General features: G+C 37.3%; 1 pseudogene; it reads right to left on the bottom strand.

Moving 5' to 3' along the window:
* Nucleotides 1-25,747, bottom strand: part of LOC149186996 (F-box/kelch-repeat protein At5g15710-like) — a 70,467-nt pseudogene that overhangs the window by 1,233 nt on the left and 43,487 nt on the right.

Raw genomic sequence — 25,747 nt, 5'->3', positions numbered from 1 at the left:
CTCTTCTTTCATGTAAAACTCTCGAATGGAGACTATATAATTTATAGAGGCAAATCCCTCGAATTCAACCCTGCCCTCGATTTGCAAACCAGGAAATCAGGGCGATTGCAACCAAATCCAACCTCCAAACCAGGAAATCAGGGCAAGTGCAAGCAAATCCAACCTCCAAACGAGGCGAATCGAGCCTTTGCATTGTTTATCCACCTTATTTTTTTATGGCTAAAATGTAATAATTATTTATTTTTTAAATAAATTTTGGGCTAACTATAGAAAATGGGTGTAATATAAAAAATTCGCCCCTCCAAAATATAAAACCCCTTAAATTTTTCCCTTGGGCTAAGATTCGCCCCTCAAATTTTCTATGCTGAGGAGTTGGCTACTAAGAAGAGTTACCAGACTACGTAGCAACTCGTGACCCTTGAATCATGCAAACATGTGAAGATCTAGGCTCAGATGACACAAACAATGGACCATAATATGCCCCAAGTAACAAGGAATCTTTATAGACTTTTGGACCAATCTTAGTAAAATATGGCATTGTATCATTAGAGAGATTTTGAGGTCTAAATGGGCCTCAAAACAAAAATTTGCAACCAAAATCGACTTTATGAGAACTGATAAGATTCAAGTTGATGATGTCAACCATGGGGGATGATTCACCAATTTTGGAGTAAAAAAGTAAAAACATTAAAAAAAAATGAAATTTTCAACTCGTATTTTCAACTTATCTCCCTATGATTTTAATCAAATTTTGAGAGGGATCACTCATTGGATTTGGAATTTAATTTATCATCCAAGGAGTACCCACGTTGCATACTTTTGATGGACCTTGCTATACAAAAAATGAGAAATACATGAAAAACATTATTGCAATCACGTTTTTCATGCATTTCTCATTTTTCATGTAGTAGGGTCCATTGAAAGTATGCAACATGGGTAATTATTAGATGAGGAATTACATTCCACATCCAACAAGTGCTCTCACTCGAAATTTGAGTAAAATTGTAGGGAGATAAGTTGAAAATACGAGTTGAAAAAATAGTTTTTTTCTTTTTTCCCTCTAAAATTTGACAATGTAATCTATTCTTATTTTATTATTTCCACTATTATTTTATAGTATTCCTTAGGAGGCCCAATTTATACCTCAAAATTTCTCTAATGGATTTCCATCCATGGATGAAATGACATTCTTGGGAGATGCCTTAAGCTGAGGATCGGAGTATGTCACGTGGTCAACGATAACGATCTTCCCATTATGGGGGAGGCTCATATGATGATATACAAAAGAAGAAACTACCTTCATGACGAATATGAATCTACATACTAACAAAAGGTTATAGTCAAAGGGGGCATCAATAACCTCCACATGGAGCAAGACTTCCTTATTGGCCAATACAATGGGTTAATTTTGGTACAAACCTACAGGTCGTGAAGGGATACCATCATATGCATGAAGGTGATAGTGGATAGTAAAATTTCAAGAGAACCATGATGCTTATATACTTGGGAAAAAATCATGTAGGTGGATGCACCTTCAGCGTATTGAAGAATCTAGGGAAAATGAGGTTAATGAGATTATTCTTATCATGATAACTATTTGTGAGGTTCTTTAACATTTTCTTATTAGTACAATCATTCCTAATCATTAGAGTGTGTTTAATTAGTTCATCAAATAGTTACCAAAATCAAAAGAGACAAGAACACACGATGTTGGATTTCTGCTAGGGCCAAAACCTCTCACTCTTTGAGAGGAAAACCTGCATGAAATTCTTCTTATAGATATTCCCATTGATGAATACCAAGACCAAGACCATGACCCTTAACCTAATCAAGCCACTCCAAGACCGACACATAAATCCTCTTCTTTGTCATTGCTGAGATTATCACCATCATTGCTGCTTCCCCAAGGTCATCATTGAGATCATCATAGCTTCTCTATCATCAAGATCATTACTGTGAATTCACTAATATGATCATTGTATATTTACTGAGATCATCACTGTACAATCACTGATATCATCACTGCACCAACAAAATCTATATATTGAAGCTGCATCGATATCTTTTATTATGATGATGAATTTATAATTATATCTTCATGAAATCACTGTGCCAAGATTATGACTACGTCCAGAATATGAGACAGAGTGTGTCTCTGTGGGATCACCGAGATCCTTGTCATCACACTTATGCTTTGACTGTGACTTTTCCTCAAGAGTATGAAGGATGTGTATCTCTTCATCACAAATATACCGAGACCATGACTTCATCTTGAGACAAAGATTATGATTTGTATGTATCATGACTTTGTTTAGTATGTCAAGATTGTGATCTTTAGATGGCTGAGACATAGAAATGTTGTCACTGTAATTACCCATCCAAATTATACTCCTGTAGTGCAGATCATAGAGAGTGTACTCTTTCGAACATTGCATAGGATCCTCACTCCTATAATGCGAATCCTTGACTTGTACCCATCTAGATTTTACCTCGTGACAGACCCCAAAAATTTTAGGTTTTAACCCCGTATATAAATTACTTGCATACGAATTCTAAAACACAGAAAATAAACAATGTGAGAGCATAACACATAAAACACATATACACAAAGATTTTCCTCTGGATCCCAAAACTGGGACTACCATCTTGATTTTTCATTATGTTCCTTTCAATGTTATAATACATATTTATACATGTCGAAGCATCCAATACCATGGACTGAAAACCATCGCATCCAATACCATGGACCAAAAACCATCGCATCCAAAAACATGTGTGAAAATCATGCACAAAACCATAGGTGGGTCCGCCCATCCTAACATAGGATCCAAAACCAAAATTTTCTAAGGCACTGCCCTGGGCCCCATAAAGTGGGGTTACGAGTATGCCTCAAACCCCCTGTGACCCCCCCCCCCCAACTACACAATTGGCACAATGAAGGGGGGCTCTGCCCCCCCTCTAACCCCCCGGTTAACTACATGGGCTAGTCGTGGAAATAATATAACACAACCCAACATTCTACCACTTGTTGTTTCTTTCCACAGGGGGCCACAAGAGAGCTTAGTCATTTTTCCAGCCCTGAAATGCCCAATGCATCTCTACACCAAGAGAACTTCTTAGAGCTCATAGATTTTGTCAATGCATCTGCAGTATTCTTCAAAGTGTCCACCTTTACCAGCAACACCTTTTTGTCGTCTATCATATCCCTCACAAAGTGATACTGAACATCAATGTGCTTTGCCTTTGAATGATATGTGGGGTTCTTTGCCAAGAAAAATGCACTTTGGCTGTCACAGTCTATCCTTATAACTCCCTGTACTAACCCCATACTTGAACACAATCTCTGCAACCAAACTGCTTCCTTGCTTGCATGAGTGGCTACCATGTATTATGCCTCTGTAGTTGATAGTGCCACTACAGATTGTTTCTTACTCATCCAACTGACTGCACCTCCAAATAGGTTAAACACATACCCACTTGTAGATCTTCTCTGATCTAGATCTCCAGCCCAGTCTGCATCAACAAAGCCACGAATATCCAACATTCTATCCAATCCTGGTCTTCATTGGTAGCACAAACCATAATCACTAGTGCCACGAAAATACCTGAAAACCTGCTTCATTGTTGTCTAGTGCTCCTTCCCTGGCTTTGACATAAACCTGCTCAATACTCCCACTGCATGTGCAATGTCTGGTCTAGTACAGACCATTGCATACATTAGGCTACCGACTGCACTTGCATATGGAACACAAGACATGTCCTCTTCCTCTTCTTGTGTCTTGGGACACAATTCAGCAGATAACCTCAAACCTACAGGAATAGGAACCTTCATCGGTTTACTATCCTGCATATTAAACCTCTGCAGTATTGTCTCAACATACTTCCTCTAGTTTAACTAGAGCTTCCTCTTTGCCCAATCTCTTTTAATTTCCATGCCCAAAATATAGTTTGTAGCACCAAGATCTTTCATGTTGAATTTGGAGTACAATTGGGTCTTCAAATCCTGGATAATTTCTTTGTCATTTCGAACCAGCAACATATCATCCATATACAAGACCAGATAAATAACACGGTCACCAATTAATTTAAAATAAACATAGTGATCTGCTTTGCTTCTGGTGAAGCCAAGTCCCCGTATAAATGTATCAAATTTCTGATACCACATCCTTGGTGATTGTTTTAACCCATACAAAGACTTTTTTAACTTGCATACTAGTTCTTTCTTACCCTTCACTGCAAAGCCTTCAGGTTGCTTCATGTATATTTCCTCTTCTAGATCCCCATGAAGAAATGTTGTGTTCACATCCATCTGTTCTACCTCAAAATCAAAAGCAGCAGCAACAGATAAAAGTAATCTAATAGAAGTTACCTTGGCAACAGGAGAAAAAATATCACCAAAATCAATTCCCGACACCTGGGAATAACCTTTTGCTACCAACGAGCTTTGTATTTCTCCACCTTTCCTTCTGCATTTGTCTTCTTCTTGAACACCCATTTGCTGCCAATGGGTTTCCTTCCAGCTAGCAACTCCACCAGATCCCAAGCCTCACTTTTGTGCAAAGATGCCATTTCATCAATCATGGCCTCTTTTTAGAGTTTTCCATCCTCTGAATCTATTTCTTCCTTCACAGTTTTGGGATCATCATCAGTAATAGATAAATAAAAATTTGAATAGAAAGCAGATAGACTATACCTTTCTGGCTGCCTTCTTTCTCGAACTGATCTTCTCACACCCAGAGTTTGTGGCTCTTCATCTTCTGATTCCTCCTCTACTGTAGAGTCTGATTCTTCCTCCTTAAGCTCAAACTCTAGCTTCTCAGGTTCCTTTGGTTGGACTTCATGTTTAATAACATCTTTTACCTCTATAAGCACCACATCTTGGCTGTACACAACCTTCCGTGTGACTAGGTTCCAAAGCTTATAACCCTTTAAACCATCCTTATACCCAATAAAGATGCACTTTTCAGATTTACTATCCAACTTGGTTCGTTTCTCCTTTGTAACATGTACATATGCATCACATCCAATTAGATGTGAAAGAGAGGGTTTCTTACGAGTCCATACCTCTTGTGGAGTCTTATCCTCCAACGCTGATGAAGGTAACCTGTTGACTAGGTAACATGCAGTATCCACCGCTTCTACCCAGAATTCCTGTCCTAACCTGGCACCACTGAGCATGCTTCTTTCCCTTTCCATCAACGTCTTATTCATTCTTTCTGCAACTCTATTTTGCTGAGGTGTATATGGAGTAGTCTTTTGTCGTGCTATACCACACTTCTTACAGAATTCTTCAAATTTCTTGCTGCAAAACTCTCCACCATTATCTGTCCTCAACACATTTATCTTCTTCTCTATCTGATTTTCCATGAGAGCCTTAAATTCTTTAAACCTGTCAAAGGCTTCAAATTTCTTCTTAAGGAAATATATCCATGTATTCCTTGAGACTTCATCTATAAATGATACATAGTACACAGACTTACCCAGTGATGGAACCTTCACAGGTCCAAACACATCATTGTGCACAAATTCTAATATATGTTTCACCCTCTTACTACCAGAGGGGAAACTCACCCGATTCTACTTCCCATATACACAATTTTCACAGAAATCAAAATCCAGAGAGTTATTACTCATACCTTCTACCATACCTTTACCATGAAGTATTCGAAGGCCCTTCTCTCCAATATGTCCAAGCCTTTGATGCCACAACATGGTCTTCTCTCCAGAGACCACTAGATTTTCTGCTCCACTTTCAGGAACCACAGAACTATTGCACCCATCAATAACAGTGCTACCTTGCAACTTGCACAGAGTTCCAATTCGAACTTCCCGCATCAATGCCAGTGCTCCCCAAACCATTTTGCAGGTATCCTTCCCGAACACTGTTTTTACACCTGCATCATCCAGCTTGCTTATAGAAATCAGATTTCTGGCCAATGCAGGAATATGCAGAACAACCGAAAGTGTTCTAACCCTTCTAGCTTGCAACTTCAACTTTACTTTTCCACGACCAATGATTCTAGCCTTCCTATCATCCCCTAAGAAACCACCACCACCATCGTATTTCTCATACTCGCAGAACGACTCTCTATGGGGAGTGAAGTGAAAGGATGCACCTGAGTCAATCAACCATGCCTCATGATCTACATGTGTACTTGAAGAAGCCAAGTACACATCCCCACCTTCATCTGAGGTGGTTTTAGCCTCTGCAGAAGGAGCATCATCAGATCCCTTTCCTTTATTAGGAGCTTTAGATTTACAGTCCCTTTTGTAGTGCCCTTCCTTTCCACATTTTCAACACAACACCTTTACAGGTTTTCCTAGAGATTTAGATCTCTCGCTAGATTTAGATCTCCCACTCGATGACTTATTTTTTTTTCTATTCTGGGACCATCCTCGTACAGACAAGGCATCACCATTCTGGCTCTCCATATTTTTCCATCTCATCTCCTCCGTCAGTAAGGATGAGACTATTTCATCAAACTATAAGGCAGTTGCATTGCTACCTATTGCAATAACCAGACTATCCCACGAATCTGGTAGAGAACACAACAAACTGATGCACTTATCTTCATCTAAAATTTTAATATCAACAGATGCTAACTGACTTACAATAATATTAAATGTGTTCAGATGCTCTTTGACTGAGTCTCCATCTTTCATCCTCAGGTTATATAGCTTTTTCCGTAGGAACAGTTTATTCACCAGAGACTTAGATTGGTACAAAGTCCCTAACTTTTCCCACAAATCCTTTGCTATAGCTTCCCCTGATACATTTAGCAATACTGAATTTGAGACACACAATCGTATTGTTCTCTTTGCCTTCCGATCCAAATTCTTCCATTCTTCATCGGACACTCCCATTGGTTTAGTACCTAGATCTACTGCGATCCACTGATCTTTATCCACCAACAGATCCTCCATCTTGAGTTTCCACAACTCAAAATTCTCACCATTAAATTTCTCTATCTCTATCTTTCTACTGCTTGCCATCTTCTTTCACCACCATAATCGATCTCACAGATCTCCCATTGAACAGGGTCTACCACACGCCCGAGCGAAACCCCTCAGCAACAAAGGCGTCCCATTGAAGCCAAAACTTCTCTGATACCAAATGTAGGTTTTAACCCGATATAGAAATTACCTGCATACGAATTCTAAAACACAGAAAATAAACAATGCAAGAGCATAACACATAAAACACATATACACAGAGATTTTCCTTTGGATCCCAAAACCAGGACTACCAGCTTGATTTTTCATTATGTTCCTTTCAATGTTATAATACATATTTATACATGCCGAAGCATCCAATACTATGGAATGAAAACCATCGCGTCCAATACCATGGACCGAAAACCATCGCGTCCAATACCATGTGCGAAATTCATGCACAAAACCATAGGTGGGTCTGCCCATCCTAACATAGGGTCCAAAACCAAAATTTTCTGGGGCGCTGCCCTAGACCCCATAAAGTGGGGTTATGGGTTCGCCTCAAACCCCTTGTGACCCTCCTCCTGCTACACAATCGACGCAACGAAGGGGGGCTCCACCCCCCCTCTAACCCCTGGTTAACTACGTGGGCTAGTCATGGAAAGAATATAACACAACCCAACAAAAATCTCAGACAAGTCTAAGTTTTATGTCTCTATTTTGCGGATGCCCTAGCTCGGTATATATAGGGGTTTTTCCTCTATATTTAGCCAACCTGACATAGTGAACCAATGTGTCTCCTTCTGCAAGACGACATGAATTCTACTTAATTCATTTTTTGGCTTATGTGAAGAGGATTGTGCTTGTCATTTTGGAGGCCTGTTAGACAATTTTTATAGACTTGTATACATCATACATAGGCTCAAGAAGAGCTCTTTATACATGACTTTGAATCTTTGACTTTCCTAGACCTATGAAATGAGAAATAAACTCATTCTTATAAATTACAAAATAATATTTCTTTTTCCTGACAAGGACAAATATCAAAATTACATTTGTAAATACCAAACCTAGTTACACTTTCTTCAACACTCCCTTAACTAGGGAGGTATTTATAATGGTACTTGGTCATTCTCAATGTGAATAATTTCTCATAAGAAGAATCAGATTGGTAACCCATCTGTATAGCATCATAGTAACCAACATTGTTTCCACAACAAGGCCTTTACTGACATCTCTATCTCTCATCAGATCACAACACAATGTTGGCAAGACCAATGACTACAAAGACCTTCATCATTGTCTCTCAAGGTACATACCCACCCGGGTGCTCAATGAGTATGCCCTTCGAGGACTATTCTTCTCTTAGATTCCTAGCCCTCAAAGAATATCGTTCCTCTCTTGTCTTGGATTCCCTACACATCCTCAAAGAGCATTGGATTCCAGATGATTACCCAATCCTCCATTCTTTCTTCCAAAGTGAAGAAAGTAATGTTGTGTTTATCTCTCCCTCTCAACTGGGGAAGATATGCCCAAGCTCCCTTTTAATTAGAAACTTATCAGAGATCCCTCTTAGTTAGTAGCTCTTCTATATATCAAAAACTTCTTCTTTGTGGGTCCTTCAACATATTGATCAACTTTTCTCCCTGATGTCATGAAATTTAGTTGAGCTTTTTCCTTGTAGGGAAACAACCATCGGTCAATTTCCTCCTTGGTTTGTCATGCCATTCCTTTCTTCATGGAAAGTGGCCTTATTCATATCTAGAAACTTCATCATATGACTACTTCTTTTTCATCATTCTTCTTCCATCCATCACATGAATGCTAGTTGTACTTGTAAGTAGTCTAGCATGAACTTATCCAGATACTATTCAAGAAATCAAAACATATCATTAAATCAAACTGTACCTTACTAGATGGCTCTTCATCATGACATATTTCTATAGGTATCAACATCCTACATACATGTTGACACATCTCCCAAATATATCCATTGTCAAGGGTCTTCATCTTTTCCATCAAAGTCTTCATATCATTTTGGGAGATTTCCTAGTTAAGTCTTCCTGGTCTTTTGGATGTTGATTGCCTTTATTAGGGTTGCATATCTCACGATATCTTCCTTCCTCATACATTCTATTCTCAGGGTTTTCTAATCAAAGTTATGTAATCATAGTCAACCACCTCATACTTTATATGAGGACATATTATGTTGATTTCATCTAGTGTGACTTATGCCTTTCTGCATCTTTTCATAAGAGGAGATCCTTTTCCCTTGATCATGCTTATTAAGATAGAAGTCATGATCTATATTACCTACAACCATACGACATGACATTATAAAATTAAATACACGCATACATAACTCATTTCACCTTTGGGTCATCAAGGATTCTTCCAACAATTTTCTTGATTGAAGTGTCTTCAACCACTTGATCTGCTTCTCTTCTTATGCCACCATAACATCATCCATGAATTCCATGAGTTGGAGTTCTTGATGAAACACTTACTTCCTCTCTATATTAGTGAATCCTCGATTAGGATTCTATCAGAGAATATTGAGGATCTTGTATATTCTCATATGGCAGATTTTTCCCTTTTGACTTGATGTATGATGAGACCTGTCCTGGATTACTTCTTCCTTTCCTTCAATGTCCAATGAGGTTCCCAAGAGTTATGTCTTTCATGTTTGACTTCCATGTATTTTGTTCTTCATGATTCCCATGTTGATGCCATGAGATATCGATTCTAATGATTTCATGATGCCATGATGCATTTTAATATCATGGTCATATATTTAACAAAAGATCAAGGAGCTTATAATAATATCTTTTTGTGAGGGAGGAAGTCTTAATCGTAGTGGAGATATATTGCTCCCTCTTTCCTTGGCCCTTTTCTTCAGCTTCCTCCATCTTTTCAGTAGTATGATCTTCTTTCCATATTCTTTCCATAACATTGGATCTTATACTATTATATCTTTTCCTTTCCTTTCTACACATAATTAAGTCCTTCAACATTTTTTCCTTCTATCTAACATAGATACCACAAGTTGTCGAATGAGGTAACCTTCTTTTTTCATGGATATTTTTTACCTTAATGATTATCTTCTTATCATATTTCCTAGATATCTTAATTAAGATTGTATGAAGATATTATTTCTTTCTTTGGTACCTTCATTTTGTGTAGATCATGTCGAAGTGATGTGATCTTCTATACTACATTATTCAAAGAATGTATCCTCTAGCATTTCATATATCTCTTTGATGTCTTCTTTCTTGGTACATGAGGATGAGAGAACCTTAAGAGTTCCTTCCCATGAATTCAAAGAAGACCTTTTACCTTGATATGATCATCGCATTCTTTTATCTATGAGGATTATGACAATCCTCCTCATTTCATGCAAGGACCTTTGATGACCCATTCAATCCATAGATCTCCTTGCAGTCATGAAGTCATTTAACCAAACTTGATTATAAAAATGAAAGATACTTACTTGACAAGTGAAGATGAACTCTTCTACTTGATCGCTTTGATTCTGGTTGGAGAAGATGTATTGAAGTTTCCTCTTGGATGATCTTCTCTTCGATGGAAAGCCTTTATTCAATGGAAAAGGTTGATCCCTTTTGATGAGGATGATCTGATCTGTTGATTCCCTTGGATAATATTATGCTAGGGAAAGGAAATGATCCTTGCTTTTATAACCTAGAAAGTGATGAAAATGCTTTTTCTTCTTCAATATGCTTTGCCTTCTTTAGTAGTGTAGATTAGGATTGTTTCTAGGGTTTCAACCTATTTGATCTTTGATTTTGTGATCCTTTGAGTTACCTTGCTTTGTAAACATATTGATGAGGGTCTTGGTGGCCTTTTGATGATGGTTGTGGAGACACACGTTATTGTTGTTGTAGACTGCATGTTGCAAACTTGATCCTTCAATCTTGACAAAACCTTCAACTTGATTTGATGCCCTTGAAGAATGATCCTTGTATGTCTCTTTACTTCCCTTCCTTTGACTTCTGAACCTTAGCTTTGATACCATGTTGAAGAATCTAGGGAAATTGAGGTTAATGTGATTCTTCTTGTCATGATAAATATTTGTGAGGTTCTTTAAAATTTTCTTATTAGTAAAATCGTTCCTTATTATTAGAGTGTGTTTACTTAGTTCATTAAATAGTTACCAAAATCAATATAGACAATAACACATGATGTTGCATTTATACCTGGGCCAAAACCTCTCACTCTTTGAGAGGAAAACCCGCATGAAATTATTCTTATAGAGATTCCCATTGACGAATACCAAGACCATGACCCTTAACCTAATTAAGCCACTCCAAGACCGAGACATCAATCCTCTTCTTTGTCACTATTGAGATTATCATCATTACTACTGCTTCATCGAGGTCATCATTGAGATCATCGTAGCTGCTCTGTCATCGAGATTATTACTGTGCATTCACTAATATGATCACTATATATTTACTAACATCATCACTGTATAATTATAGAGATCATCACTGTACCAACGAAATCTATATACTGAAGCTGCATCGAGATCTTTTATTATGATGATGAATTTATAATTACATCTTCATGAAATCACCATGCTGAGATTATGACCGTGTCCAGAATATGAGACAAATTGTGTCTCTGTGGGATCATCGAGATCCTTGTCATCACACTTATGCCTTGACTGTGACTGTTCCTCAAGAGTATGTAGGGTGTGTATCTCTTCATCACAAATATACCGAGACCATGACTTCATCTTGAGACAGAGACCGTGATTGTATGTATCATGACTTTGTTTAGTATGTCGAGACTATGATCATGAGATGGATGAGACATAAAAATGATGTCACTGTAATTACCCATCTAAATTATAATCCTGTAGTGTGGATCACATAGAGTGTACTCTTTCTAATATTGCATAGATCCTCACTCCTATAATGTGGATCCCTGACTTATACCCATCCGAATTTTACCCTATGGCAGACCCTATAAATCTCAAACAAATCTGTGTTATGTGTCTCTATTTTGTGGATACCCTAGATGGGCATATATATTGGTTTTCCATCCATATTTAGCCAACCTGACAGAGTGAACCGATGTGTCTCCTTCTGCAAGCCAACATGACTACTGTTTAATTCATTTTCTGGCCGACGTGAAGAGGATTGTGCTTGTAATTTTGGAAGGCTGTTAAACACTTTTTATAGACTTGTATACATCATACATAGGCTCAAGAAGAGCTCTTTATACATGACTTTGACTCTTTGAAATTCCTAGACCTATGAAATGACTCATTCTTATAATTTACAAAATAGTATTTCTTTTTCTTGACAAGTACAAATATCAAAATTACATTTTTAAATACCAAACCTAGTCATACTTTCTTCAACACATCCATGATACATTGCTAAACAATGATGTTCTTGATGATGACTAGGATCTAAAAATAAATAGATGGGGGGAGACAAAGATGAACATCCTTAGTAATTTCAAATTCAATCATGCGATCATCTGAAGGATCCACAACACCTAAAGTGGACAATAGAGCCTTGCATTGTAGGTCTAGAGGACTTCAAACATTGACATGTTAGTAGGAGACTATGCCAAGTCATGTACTATGAAATAGTTATGGACAAACTGGGAGTTGGAAAATTTTTTATGTAATGGTCCTTTAGTGATTTTGGGAGGAACCTCGACCTTAGGTGGAGGGATCCTTAAGGTACCATTGGATGATGAAGGAGGCTTTGTGGTGAATTTCAATTGCAACTCATGAGGTGGATCATATTGGCATGATTGAGTTTGAATGTTGACTTCCTTAGAATTCATCATGAGGATTTAATAAGACCTATTCCCATTCTGATGGGGAGGGAACAAGAGGATTTTGGCCAGCCTAGGTGGCCACATATTGTTAGTTGGGAAAATGATTCCTAAGCATTACTAACTACATAGAGGGAGGGGTGGATGAAGGCATAGGTTTCTTTCCTATAGAGGCAACTTCTTGGTCTTCCCATGATTTTCACTTCTCAGCTGAGGGAGAAGGGGATAGTCATGTGTGTAATGACCATAAGTATCACAACATGCACAAGGTTTTTTCATGTAAAGGGCCTTGTTATGATTAGGATGGGTACCCTATTACTAGGTTGTAGTATGAGACTTATCACCCTTGTTGGCATAAGGCTAATTACCTTGGTTTCCTGATTTTCCCTGAGATTGCTAATTTTGGTTACCCTTCCCTTTATTCCTTTACTTCTGATGAAGGGGATGAGAAACATTTTACTGAGTGTACACCTACGTGGTGGTTACTGTAGTAAATGGGGATGAGGCATGGGAGGATAAGTTGTTAGTACCATTGGGGTTGGATAATTATCTAGTGCATAAGAATAATACATATTCCCAATCACATTCTAGTAACTAGGTTGAGAAATAAATGGCCTATGCATCAATTGATGTGAATGGGGAAATGCGTAAGAATTACTTGTGCCTTTGTATGAGTTAACACCTGAAGGGTCAAGGGGAGGATAAGCGTATATGGTACTGAGTCACCCCTAAGGATGGACATATCCCATAGGTCCATGTGGATATGTGGAAGGATGCTAGTGAGAGACTGATCCAATCAAATCGTCCATGGCATGATATTCCCTCAGTGCAAAAGAAGCACCAAGTCAAGGAAGGTCAGGAAGAATAGGAGTGTAGACATAACCTAATTAGCCATAGATTAGATCAAGTTACATAACCTTTTGAATGACTTCTTATTTGGTTTAAGGAAAGGTGGATGCACCATATTTACCAAATGGTGCATGAAGGGATCTCATGAACCAATCCAAAAAGATTTAGTATTCAAAATATAGAGATTTGCATAAGCTCTGCCTTCTATGTCATTCCTGGACATGATCAACAATATGGGTTGTAGAGGTTTGTCGAAAGGTGGTAAAAATTTCAATGTTGGTATCATAATGGGTGGGTAACTAAAAATGAGATAAAAAATCATTCGGAAGAGTTGTAAATGCTTGGTGTGATGCATGGGGTTTCTCTACATACCACTTCGTGGTAGAGCCAATGAGGGTGCATTGAAATAGGTGTAGATGAATGTAATCCTTCATTATGGAATTGGAGGAACACCACATATGGAAGGACCTAATGTGATTTGTGGGATCCTCCCTAGAGTTCCCTTTGAACTTTGGGATGTCTAATGGGATCTTGGTTGGCATAGGGGGCCAATCAGGGTCATGTTGAAGAGGATCAATAATTAATCGGTTCGAACTAGGAAGGTTTAAAACAACCATATAGGGAAGGAATGGTTGAGTGATAGTCATTCCTGGTGAGGTTCCTATGTTACCTCTAGGAGGGGGACCCTGAGTATTACCCTCATTTCTATTGGAATTTCCTTTGTTATTGGTGCCTGCATTGGGGCTTAAATTTCCACCATCATTTGCACCAGACATGGTAGTGGATCAGGGTTGACAGGTTTCAAAATTTCCGTATGCAAGTGGGAATTGGAATTGTAAATAAGAAATTGGGATGAATAAAAAAGGAGAGCTCAAATGTTGTAGGATAAAAATGACAATGATGATAGTGATCATATGTAAATGGTGAAGGAAAAACCTCTCTATTTATAATAAAATGCTAGATTAAACTAGATCTAGTCAAATAATAAAATATTTGGTTGACAAGATCAAGATCTAATCATTATGAGTATTTTATTATTTTTGGGACAGGAAAATATTAGAGAAATGGTCAATAATCTTTATTTAGTTAACTAACTCAAAACATAATGCTTAATTGTGTTAATAAGAATAGTGGTTGAAATAATTAATAAATGAAATGATTTATTAATTATTTCTAGGAGATATGGTCAAGATAAGTTAGAAACAATTATTAAATAATGATTAAAAAATATTTCCCGGAGAAAAGTGAAATGATTAAGGAATAATAAATACATAATAATTTATTTAATTATTCTTGTAGAAATGGTAAAAGTGGGTGAAAATAAAATTTATTACTTTCATATAAATGGGTAAATTAAATGGAAATAATTGAGGAAAAGTGGTTCACTAAATTATTTCTTATGGTGAAAGTGGGTTTTAATGTGTAAAACTCATATTACATGGTGTTAGGTCCCTATAATACTAGTGTATTCATTTATTATTATTGTCATTGTGTCCCTTTATTGTTATTGTTGTGCCCATGTTGTACCCATATTGTTATTATTGTGCCCCATAGAATCCCACTATAGTTATTGTTGTGCCCTTACATTATTATTGTTATGTCGGCTTTGACTATATTGTGACCCCTTAGACTCCTATATATATAAAGGAGGTATTGTCATTTGTATCACCCAAGAATTGTTCATTTGTGTAATGTAAAGGAGTTTTCCCCCTCAAAGAGACTGATTTTGAAGTCGTTGATTTATATTTTCTTCTATTTTGTGAGCTGGTTGCATAACAATTGGTATAAGATCTTTGGATTCTAGGGTTTCATTGCTTCAAACAGGTCATCATGGAATTTGCATTATAACGGTTTTTATACGATGTTTTAGAAGCTAAAATTAAAACCCATTTGAGCAGAACACTTGATGCACCTCGGGTATGAATTTCAGAGCTTGTCTCGCTATATTTTTAGAGATATGATTCAAGGAACTTAGGGTTTTTTGCAGTCTCCAGAATTATATCTCCAACATGTGACCTATGCAAAATTGTCATAACTTTCTCTCTAAGCATCAGATTGAAATTTTGTAAAAAGGTACATAAATAGGACAAAATTTAGTTTTATGTGTATTGGTTTCAGGTCTGAAGGTCAAAACAGTGACACATGGTACTTCATACAAATTCGCTCTACTGAACCCCTCTATAATCAGGTCATCGTGGAATATTTGGAATAACTTTTTCTTGGAGAATCCAATCTGGATCAGACTTGCCGGGTTGGAACGAGGACTTGAAGGGATACCACAGGACAAATTTCAAACCTTGTATATTTGAACTTACAGAGATACAACATATTCAATATCGAGCTCCTACAACGCCAAAAAAGGTGTGTAGTATTTTTAAAATTTTGCATACGTTTGGTTTGAAAAATTAGTTTGAAGGAATTCAAAGGACATAGTGAAGCATAATTATCATTAATTGATGCCTCGAAGAAATAAAATAGAAACACCTAGTAAGAAAACTAAAAGCTCTAACATGACTCTTGAAGAAGAGGAATAAATGCAACATGATATATCAAAATTACGAGACCAAGTGCAACAAATTTCACACTCACAAAAATTAGCAGAAGCTAAGATGGATGGTTTAAAGAAAGACATGGAAGCTAATATGGATGGTTTAAATAATGACGTAGAATCTAAGGTGGATGGCATGGAAGCTAAGATGGATGGTTTAGAAGCAAACATTGAAGATTTGAAGAAAGACATGGAAGGTTTTAAAGGAGGTTTGGCAAAGTTGCTACAAGAAATGCTTCCTAATGGCGAAAATGTTGCAGAGGAAACTCATGATGAGAACAAAAGAAATTTTAGTCATGATTTCATAGACTCTAATGTTGGATTGAAGACCCACCATGTTCCAAAGATTAATATGAGGAAGTTTGATGGCAAGGATCCCATAACATGGATACTACAGATGGAACACTATTTTGATATCCATAATGTGCAAAACACACAGAAGGTACACATTGCGACTTTATATTTGGAACCCAATCAATTTGTATGGTATCGATGACTTTTCTCTCGTAAACAAATTGTCACTTGGGAAATTTTTATGGAATAAATGATAGCACATTATGAGGATACAAAAAGAAACACCTTTTTTAGCCAATTGATAAATCTCAAACAAAAAGGTTCAATGGTGGAGCACATTGAGGACTTCCAAAAATTGAATATAAGGGTAAAATATATTCCAGAGTGTTAGGATATTCCAACACATAGGAAATAGTTAAGTATAACTCGGTCTAGTGTAGAGTTAGGTAAAGTGTGTTTCTTTACTATGTACTTTTGTAACTTACAATCCGACAATCACAGTGTGTTCTATACATGAAGTGATCCGACGGTTCATTCTCTCCTCGGTATTAACGACACTTGATCTATGGCTTAACACTCGATTGGTCCATGATCTCTATTTAAAGAGCATGGAGGGTCATTTGTAGGTTAACCGTTCATGAGAGAAGCTTATGTAAATTTTCATTCTTTTATTAATAAATTGCCTGAAGTGGCCGCATTAGCTCAGGCCATGGATTGTTTCCCTATTTGAGGGTTTTAACCACGTCAACAATACTAGTGTATTGATCTGTGATCTGTTTGTGAGCAGTGTCCTTTGTTGTTCTGTTTGTAGAACTTACCCTGTAAATTCCTACATGGTATCAGAGCTATTTGAGGGCCGCATCCGTTGGTGATCCAAATCTGAAGCCGATAGAACTGCATTTGACTATCGTTTCGTAGATCTATTGTTACTGAATGCTTTCGGGATGAGAGGGCTGCTCTATTGTGATAGGAGCATCTGTTCCAGTGAGGAACCCCTTTCGTTTGACTCGAAAAGGTTTCCGGTAGCCCTAGCTACATCATTTTTAAGATCTGGAGGTATAAAGTGTTTATTTGCAGTTTTTAGTTATTTTCTCTTTGTTTATTTCAGTATTTTTAGCTCTTTGTTTTTTTATTACCTGATCTATACCTTTCATTTCTGCGTATGCTCTTTGCCCCACGACTTTGTGTGATCTGGGCAAATTAGAAACAGAAAGGAAGGATTTTTCTCATGCGTATGCTCTTTTCCGCTGCGCCTTAGTTGGATCTCAGAAAATCAGAAACATTGTTTTTTTTGTATGTTCATGTTGGGTTTTGTGTTTTTTGTTTTGTAGGCAAAAGAAGAGCTTTTTCAAGTATGCACGCACCCCAAAGCTTCAGTGACTCAAAAAAAAAAACCCCTTCCTCTTTTCCAAAAATTACTAACCTTTTAATCTAGCTCACTTGGTCCAAAGCTACTTTATGAGAGTAGAGGTCTTGAGTTCAAGTCTTTCTTTTTTTTGAGATAATTAGATTAAGTTTGGAAAGGGGGCAGATTTTTTTAAAATATAACATTATCATTCATTTCCGCACATTCTCGCACTTCGTCAGCATCTTCAACAACTTTTCTTCAAAAAGCCATAACTTCTTCATCCAGAAGCTGTTTTCAGAGCCATTTTTTTCGAATCAGCCTAATTTGTCGAGATCTTTCCATTGGAACACTTAGTTTCAACATATATAGCTTTATTTTCTATTAAAATGGAAATTCCATGCCAAGTTATTCTTGATAGCACCAACTACTTCCAATGGTGGTCCTACATTGTGGATTTACTTGAAAGTAAAGGTCTTTACAGAATAGCCTCAGGCCAAGAAACCAAACCGAAACATGAAGATAAGGCAGCCAAATGGAAAAATAGGCAAGATCAAGCACGTGGGTTGATAGGGATGTCTATTTCTCCAGACCTTAGATTCCATATTGCAGAACTTGATACTCCTAATGAAGCAATGAAATAGATCACTAAAAATTTTGGAATTAAAAATGAACTTAGAGCCCATCAACTCGAAAATGAGTTGCTTACGTTGGACCCCAATAATTTTTCTTCCATTGAAGATTTTTTGTCCAAGTTCAAGACCCTTAGACTTCTCTTGGAAGGTGTTAAGGTTAAGAAAGAAGATGGTAACCTTATCTATTCCATTCTTACTAAGTTGGGACCAGCCTACTCTGTGTTTGTTTCCACCTTCCATTCTACAAGAGAAGCCTTCATTTCTCAAGGACAAGACTACAAGTCCCCTTCCTTTGATGCCTTTTGTGATTCTTTAATAAGAGAACAAGAAAAACTCTTACATCTTGGTCTTCTTAATCTTGGAAACTCTTCTAAGAAAGCCTTAGCCGCCTAGTAGCAACCAAATTCAAAGAATCCTAAGAAGCTGTATCCTAAAAAGAATGGTCCTAAACCAAACAAGGGTCCTAAGCCATTTCAGTCTCAAAATGAAAAATCATTTCAACAAAATGATAAGGCAAATAAAAACAAAGAGAAGAAGATTGATAGACATTGCCACTTTTGTAATCGAGATGGCCACTTAGAATCCAAATGCTTTAAGAAGATGGAAGCCTTGGAAGCAACAATGAAGAAGCATAACATCCTTTTGTAGCACTCAACAACTTCAACTTCATCTTTAGGAATAACACTTTCTGCATGTGGTTTTCAAACATCTCGGTCTGGATATGCACTAAATGTATCTTCTTCTAATTCTCATGAGTGGATCATTGATTCTGGAGCTTCTTATCACATGGCCAAAAACAAAGCCATGTTTTCTTCTTTAAATGATTGTAACACCAAAAATATATATGTTGGTGATTATAGATCTCTTAGTGTTGTAGGGACTGGAACTGTTCATATAGACAATGGTCAATTTAATGATGTATTATGTGTTCCAACCTTATCCTATAACCTTCTATCTGTATATCAGATAACTCATTCAGGTGAAGGTAAAATCGTTGAATTTTCACCTCACGATGTTGTAATTAAGGACCTAAAAGATCCTAGACAGATTTTAGCTACTGGCATTGCTAATGATTCTACAAGGTTGTATAAGTTTAACAACTTTGGGTCATCAAATCTTCCCTCGGTATTTGTTGCTCATAACGATGAAGTGAGCAAACTTTGGCATGAGCGATTTTCTCACTTAAACTATCGCTCCCTTCAGAATCTATGTAAAGAAAATATGGTGACAGGTCTTCCAATGGTATCTTGTAGAGATGGTGTTTGTTTCGGATGTGTACTCAGAAAACATCATCAAAATAGTTTTGAAAAACGTGCCTCTTGGCACGCCTCAACCCCTTTACAGCTTGTGCATAGTGATTTATGTTGTCCACTTCCAGTTGTTTCATTCTCTAGCTACAAGTATTTCTTAACTTTCATTGATGATTTCTTCGGACGCACTTGGGTATACTTCTTAAAAATCAAGAGTGAAGTATTTAACATGTTCTTGGCCTTTAAGGCCTTTGTTGAAAAACAATTTGGACGTCCAATTCTTAAGCTAAGATCTGATAATGGCGAAGAATATGTTAACAAAAAATTCATCAACTTTTGCACTGATAATGGAATTCAAATGAAACATACTATTCCATATACTCTACAACAAAATGGTGTAGCTGAAACGAAGAATCGCACCTTAAAGGAAATGACTAATTGTATGCTTCAATCTAAAGGACTTAGTCTTAATTTTTGGGCAGAAGCAATTAATTTTGCAAATTACATAATAAATCGCACTCCTACTAAGGTTTTAAAGAATAACACTCCAGAAGAAGCATGGAGCTCAATTAAACCAGATGTAAGTCACTTTTGTGTTTTTGGAAGTGAAGCATGGGCCCATATTCCAGATGAGAAACATAAAGCTTTAGAACCTAAGAGTGAAAAATGTATTTTTTTTGGATATTTTGAAGATGTCAAAGGATACAGTCTTATTCCACTTAAGTCCAAAAATGTTATCATTAGAAGAGATGTAAATTTTGCTGAAAATATATCGGCCTATGAGCCTAGTTCGACGACTGTGCCACCTCTCTTTATCCCTTCTACTTCTGAAAATATTTCTTCTTCAGATGATGATAGTGAGGATGACAATCCTCCCCCACCTTCTCAGGATCCTCCTTCAGCTCCTTAGCTTCCAAAATGGGTCTGTGCTACTCACGATGTAGTAGGTGCTCTTGCCGACGATCTTACAAATTAGCGTCGTACACATTCTCAGTTCGATAGAGCCTCTTCTTTACTGGCTCAAGCTTCATCGAATTATGATCCTAACACATTTGTAGAAGCTTTAGGCCATCCAGATTGGGATGCAGCTATGAATGAAGAATATCGTTCATTATTGGCAAATGATACATGGGATCTTGTTCCTCTTCCAAAGGGATGAAAACTTGTTGTATGCAAATGGGTTTACAGAACCAAGTATGGTCCAGATGGAAAAGTTAATAAACATAAAGCTCGTCTTGTTGCTAAGGGTTTTTCACAAGTTGAAGGCATTGGATATACTGAAACCTTCTCCCCTATTGACAAAATGAACTCTATCCGCCTTGTTCTTTCCTTTCCTGCCTCTTTCAAATGGGAAGTCCATTAGATGGATGTTAAATCTACCTTCTTGCATGGAGACTTGCATGAAGAAATCTATATGGAACAACCTACTAGCTTTATACAAACATACTCTAGCCTTGTATGTCAGCTTAAGAAATCCCTTTATGGTCTCAAGCAAGCCCCTCGAGCTTGGTATGCCAAAATGGATAGCTTTCTTTTAGAAACTGGCTTTTCTAGGTGTCATTCTGACAATACTATCTACACCAAGAAAGTGGGCAAGTCTCTTATCATTCTTGTTCTTTATGTTAATGATCTTACCCTTACTGGTAGTGATCCCAACCTTATAAACCATGTGAAGTCCAGCCTTAAAAAGAAGTTTGAAATGACAAACTTAGGACACTTGCATTATTTTCTTGGTCTTCAAGTCTTGCAATCCAAGGAAGGTATTTCCCTTTACCATTCCAAGTATGCCTGTGATCTTCTATGCCATTTTCACATGGAAGACTGTAAGCCAACCCCTTCTCCCTTTCAGTCTGGAGCCAAACTTTTAGTCACTTGTACTTCCCCTAAAGTTGATGCTACCTTATACTGTCAACTTGTAGGAAAACTTTTGTATATGACCCATACTCATCCTGACCTTTCCTTTGTTGTTGGCCTTATTGGTTGGTTTATGCAAAACCCACATGAAAGTCATTGGAAAGCAGCTAAAATAATACTTCATTATCTTCGAGGTATAGTTCAGTTTGGGATTCATTACAGTGTAGAAGCATCTCCTCTACTGGTTGGTTTTATTGATTCTGATTGGGCTGGTGACCCTGATGATCAGAAGTCTACTGCAAGTTATGTGTTCACTCTTGGTTCAGGACCTATTACATGGGCGTGCAAGAAACAAAGTGCCATTTCTCTTTCTTCAGTGGAAGCAGAATATCATGGTGTCGTAGAAGCTAGTAAGGAGGCCCTATGGCTTCATCATATCCTGTCAGATTTTGGCTTTCAGCAGCAGCATACGACTACAGTTTGGTGTGATAATCAAAGTGCCATTCAACTATGCAAAGATCCAGTCCAACATCAGCACAACAAACACATTGAACTGCACATGCACTTCATCAAAAAGCTCATTCATGACCATGTTCTTGAAGTGCAATATTGTTCAACAGATGATCAAGTTGCAAACATCTTTACTGTTAGGCCAGGAGGTAACTCCTCAAATCAAATCATTTTATTCATTTAGGTTGTTCATTATTATATACAAGAGGGAGTGATTGTTCAGTTCATCTCTCAATGACTCTCCATCTTCTCTATTATTTATTTAAACTAATTACAGTTGTTCACCCAATCCCTATGATTAGGTGTCAACATTCCCCCCCTTAATCTGAAGGGATGTTGGTGAGTCCAAGCATCATTCTGAATCTTTCAAGCTTTTCCCTTCCAAGCGCTTTGGTGAAGATGTCTGCAATTTGCTCATTAGTGGAATAATGGCGAAGATTGTTTTGGCCTCAACATGATGTCAAATCAGATGATATTTTGTATTGACGTGCTTTGTTCGATCATGGAACTTTGGGTTCTTAGCCAACTTTATTGTCAATCATGAGTGGAGTTGATTGTACTTGTTTTACCTGCAAACCTTCAAGAATTTTCCTGAGCCACACAATTTCTTTTGTTACCTCAGCTGCTGCCACATATTCTGCCTATGTTGTGGAATCTGTTGGAACTGATTGTTTGCGTGATCTCCAGGAGACATCTCCTGATCCAAGACTCATAGCATAACCTGAAGTAGATACCCCGGTTTCTTTATCTCCATCAAAGTCTGAATCAGAGTATCTAATCAAGCTGAAGTCGCCCACCTGTGTATACTTGATTCCAAAGTCTTGAGTTCCCTTCAAGTACTTTAGAACTCTTTTTGCAGCAAACCAATGTCCCTCACAAGGCTTTTGCATAAACCTGGAGAGGATTCCAACAACAAACGAAATGTATGGTCTGGTAGTAGTTAGGTAGTTGAGACTTCCTACAAGCTGTCTATACTTTGTTGCATCCTCAAATTCTTTTCCTTCAATGGATGTGAGCTTTAAGTTTTGTTCCATTGGAGTAGTCAAAGGATTGCATTCAGTCATGCCAAACCTGTTCAACAGATCTCCAATGTACTTCTTTTGAGAAAGGAATATGGACTTCGGATGTTGAGTTACTTCAATACCAAGATAGTAATGAACATAGCCCAAATCAGTCATTTCAAAACCTTTCCTCAATTCCTTCTTTATGGATGCAATGTAGCTCTCATTGTTCCCTATCATCAAAATATCATCTACATATACCACAAGATATACAACTGTTTTTCCAATCTTCTTAACAAACAAAGTTGCATCATCAAGATCATAATGTTTGAAATTGAGTTTCAGAAAATACTCAGTTAGTTTTCATACCAGGCTTGCGGTGCTTATCTGAGTCCATACAAGGATTTCACAAGTTTTCATACTTTATGTTCATGTCCTTTTACAACAAATCCTTCAGGCTAGGACATAAAAACATTCTCTTTTAGATCTCCATTCAAGAAAGCAGTGTTTACATCCATTTGATGAACTTTCCAACCGTTCTGAGCTACTAGGGAAAAGAGTGTCTGGATGGTAGCCCATTTTGCTGTGGGGGCAAAAGTCTCCTCATAATCGACCCCTTCTTTTTGTGCAAAACCTTTTACCACAAACCTGGATTTATGTTTGTCAAGTGAGCCATCAACTTTATACTTGTTCTTATAGACCCACTTGCAGCCAATTGGTTTGGTTCCCAATGGAGGATCAACCAGCTTCCAAGTGCCATTCTTTATCAGGGCATCATACTCCTTTTGCATCGCTTCTTTCCATTCATCATGAGATGCAACTTCTTTGAAGGAAGTTGGTTCAAAATCTGTAGACAAATTAAATTCACAATCATAAGAAACATCCATATCAACAGGTGAATCAGAGTCATCTACATCACCTCCATTTTTCCAGTTTGAATTTCTAGTTCCTGTCTTTCCAACCTCATCAGGATGAACACTTTCAAGTGTCTTTTTCAGCCACTTTGGGGGCCTTTCTCAGATGGTCTAGGCTTCTCCGTTGATTGAGTTGGGACTTAATCAAGATTGAGTTTCCCAATTCTGTCAATCACATCACTCAAAGTATCATCCATTGTTGGAGTTTCATGCGGGGGAGAGAGTGCTTCAAAAGAAGATTCTACAGTTTGATCTAGTATAGGAATCCCCCCTTCAAGAAGTGGAATCTGGTTATCAAGTTCTTGAAATGATTTTGCATTTGCAAATCTATCCAAGCAATCAAGATACCACTCAACAACATTGTCAGCTTTGGATGATTCAAGAAAGATTACATCTCTAGATACAACAAACATTTTATTGACTTCATCATAGACACAGTATGCTTTGGAGGTGTTTGAATACCCTAGGAAGATATACTTATGACTTCTTGCACCAAGTTTGTTTCTATGTACCTTTGGTAACAAGGCATAACATGTGGAACCAAAGACCTTGAGATGCTTTACCAAAGGAATGTGCCCATACCACATTTCATAAGGAGTCTTGTTTCTAATAGCATTAGATGGACATATATTCTTTACATATACAACACATAGAACTGCATCAACCCAAAATATCAATTTTAAATTTTTGAAAAACATCATGGAGCACACCATATTTAAGATTGTCCTATTCATTCTTTGAGCTACTCCATTCTGTTGGGGATTATAAGGCATAGTTGTTTGATGTTTGATCCCATGTTGGCGAAGATAGTTTTCAAATTCATTTGAAGTGTATTCTTTTCCATTATCAGTGCGATAGATCCAATATGAGATTGTGCAAAATTTTCAATCCATGTATGAAAGTTCTTGAATGTTTGAAAAGCATCAGATTTGTTCTTCAATAAATAAACCCAACGCATTTTGGTGTAGTCATCAATAAATGTCATCATATATTTATTTCCATTTGTAGAAGGAACATGCATTGGACCACATAAATCTGAATGAATGAGTTCAAGTTTTCTATGTGCTCTTGAATGTGAATAATGAAAACAATGTTTGCTATGCTTTCCTAAAATGCAAGCATCACATTGCTTAAGTTTCCTAGGAATTGTAGGCAAACCAGTAACACCATGTTTCTTCAACAAGCGAAGGCTGTCATAGTTCAAGTGTCCAAATCTAGCATGCCATAATAAACTTGATGGAAATGTATCTTCTTCATAATGAGAATTGTATGAGAGATTTTGTGCATGAGCAGAGGTACCCTATAGCTTGAGAAGTCTTTCTTCTTCTATCCCCATCATGACAAGTGACTGATCTGATTCTTTTCTCACCTCAAGCTTGCCATCAAACATATGAATGAAGTGTCCTTGCTGGTGGATGTGGACCAAGGACAACAAGTTTCTCCTTAGCTGTGGGAGATATAGAACATGATGCAGAAGAAAGTATGGAAGACCAGGCAATTTAAGCCTGATTGTGCCAAGCCCTGATGGCTTGAGTTTTGATTTGTCTGCAAAGTATACTGCTCCATCAACATTGTCAGTAAATTCTTCAAAAAAATCTCTTCTGAAATTCATGTGGCAAGTTGCTCCTGAATCAAGCAACCAATCATTTTTCCAAGAAGCAAGTGAAGCATTAAATAAGCCTTCATTTACTCCAATATTACAGTGTGCCACAACATAGTGAGCGGATTCAGGTGCTTTACCTTTCTCTTTATCATTAGTTTTACCTTTGGGTTGGTTTATTTCCTACTCAATTCTGTCCC

This window comes from Pinus tabuliformis, chromosome 3_1, assembly GCF_031772625.1.
Source record: "Pinus tabuliformis cultivar Carrire ecotype Pingquan chromosome 3_1, CPIR1, whole genome shotgun sequence".
NCBI lineage: Eukaryota > Viridiplantae > Streptophyta > Pinopsida > Pinales > Pinaceae > Pinus > Pinus tabuliformis.
Note: the sequence above shows the minus strand (reverse complement) of the source record. Positions and strands in the feature narration are given on the sequence as shown.